Here is a 2,585-nt window from a genome sequence, read left to right as displayed (position 1 = left end):
AACCTATTGGGGTTACACTCTACTTTATTTAGAATGGATAGGTATAGTATAGAGTCTCAGAGGACACGATCTTGGGCAATTGATATCCAGAGTCAGAACAGTAGAAAGGATGGTTATTTAGACATTCAAGATAAACTTAGGAAAATAAGCCATGACATGTCTAAATAGTTGGTTGAGCACCACCGTATGATGAATGACATGTTGTCTGACCTAGCTAAGGTGGATAAGTTGACTAGATTTCTATTTGGCAAATTTTCTCATAGGGAAGATGACACAATTACCAAGAATTTGCATGAGGAGTTTGAGAAACTAGCTTATAGCCAGGCAGAGGTCTTAGATTCTACTCTACCATAGGAGGTAGTGGGTTTAGATGATGATTATGACAATTTTGTTGTGCATGATGCTGAGCTACCTGATAGAGATGAGCAGACATTAAGCATTCATGACTTTGCTGAGAAAGAGTACCAGGCACAGCTAGATGCTTTGTCACATGAGGTTGAGGCTGGTAGTACTTCACATGATTTGTCTAGCCAGCCGAAAGTGAACAAAGATAGTACTGTGACTTCATTATCTCATCATGACAGGTATGTGGAGTTATTTGGTATTGGTCATATTACTCAGGTGAGGAGTTTTCTTGAGTTACCAATTGATTCTAGTTTATGAATATGGACTCAAGATTGTTATATTGGTGTTTGGGATTCAGTTGACTGGAGATCTTTAACACTTTTTGGTAGCAGTGTTTGTGTGGGTGCTATCATGGATTTGATTAGCAGATTGCATGGTGTTGTCTTTTCTTGTGCTATCAGCTTGTCTGATGTTGGTATTAGTTTTTATAAACTGGTGTTGGGCTTTGTTCATATATCCAGTCGACCATACTTGTTGGAATGTGTTGATGATCTTTCATATTTGGTAGTGTGTACAAATGAGTCCCAAGATCATATTGGCATTGATGACATCCAAGAGGATGCAGTGGGCAGTTTTGAAGACTTAGTTTCCTTGGTAGTTTCTTTTGGTACAAAGGAGTTGGACAGTGGTGCTATAGTTTTTGATACTTCGTATGTTGATATGAGCTTTGGATTTGATTCACAGGATATGGATGGTAATACTCTAGAGACTAGTAACTTTGAAGATATTCCTTTAGATAGTGCATCAGAGGAGGTTTGTAGGAGACAGTCTAGACAGTGCCATCATGTGTCTAATTAGTTGAGAGTTAGTGAGTGAGACATTTCTATTGCTTGCCAGCATTTCGACGCTACTCGTCAGTTGTTAGCAGTTTATGGATGAGGTTCTCCTACTAGTGATGAGTAGGGAGGTAGTAATCTTTCCTTGACAAAGTTCCACTCTTTATGGGAGGCTATCCAAATTTTGAGACAGAATTATATGCAGTTGGTAGCCGATAGAGATTATCTTATGGAGTGGGGGAGTACAGCATATGATGCATTATTGGCCAAGGAAGATGAGGTGAGTGAGCTTACTCAACAACTCGAGGTGACTTCTGAGATTCTTGAGAGTACACAGTTGGCTTTTGAGGAGTCACAATTTCATTTGGCTAAGGTGACCATGGAGTTAGAACGACTATAGTCTTTACCTAATTCTATACAGTCACAACCTGTGGTGTTTGGTGATCCGAGGCTGTCCATGGCCGAGATTGTTAGAGAAAGTGGAGATGGGGATGCATCCATCCTTGATACTAACAATGGCATATCAGGTTCATTCCCACTAGAGTTAGGTTTAGTTGAGTTGTGTATTGTAGTAGATTGTTGTATGCCTTACATGGTGGTGGCCTCTAGTACTAATGGCACGGAGACTAGAGATATATCGAAGATCATGTGTGATGTTGGTGAGCTGGAAGTTGGCATGGTTCTTGCTAGTAATACTACTCCCTTGGTGATATCTTCGAAGGTAGTAGTCAGTTCCAACATGGTTAATGATCAATTGTAGTTAGTTTCATCTGGATTGCAGTCTGAGCCACTGACTGAGATTGGCGCATTCTATCAACATTACAATGTGAGGTATCCTCATCAATTCACCTTTGATGACCATGTTGATGAGATGATGATACAAAGATGTATTTTGGTTCCTAGTGCTTATCATCAGTTATGGGATAGTTTGATGCCTTGGGATGAGAGTTGTGATGAGCATGACATGGTGATAGGTTCTGCAGTTGACAACTTGATAATACATGACTTAGAGCAGGAGTTTTGGAGTGATTCTTCAGTGAGTGTTGTTATTGATTCTACTCCTTTGGCTATGACATCTCCTAACTTAGCTGGTGATCAGTCACAGTGGGTTGTATCACTTGTTCATGGTGATTTGTTGACTGAGTTTGGTTTTTTTTATCAACATTATATTACAGGGTATGTACATTAGTTAGCATTTGATCCTTGTGTTGAGGAGTTGATGGCAGGCAAATTTGGTTTGGGTTCCATTTCTTGCTATTTATTTTGTAATGTCTTTTCACCATCAGTAGTGCATGGGAGTTATGGTTATGAGATAGTGGCCAGTGATCTGCAGAGTTGTGTTGACTGCAGGAGTTGTACAGTGTGTGGATTCTCCATACACGGTACAGTTTCATTCAAGAGCAT

Source organism: Cupressus sempervirens, chromosome 9 (assembly GCF_028749045.1).
Source record: "Cupressus sempervirens isolate cs-2001-9-10 chromosome 9, ASM2874904v1, whole genome shotgun sequence".
In the NCBI taxonomy this organism is placed as follows: Eukaryota; Viridiplantae; Streptophyta; class Pinopsida; order Cupressales; family Cupressaceae; genus Cupressus; species Cupressus sempervirens.
This window is presented reverse-complemented; position numbering follows the sequence as displayed.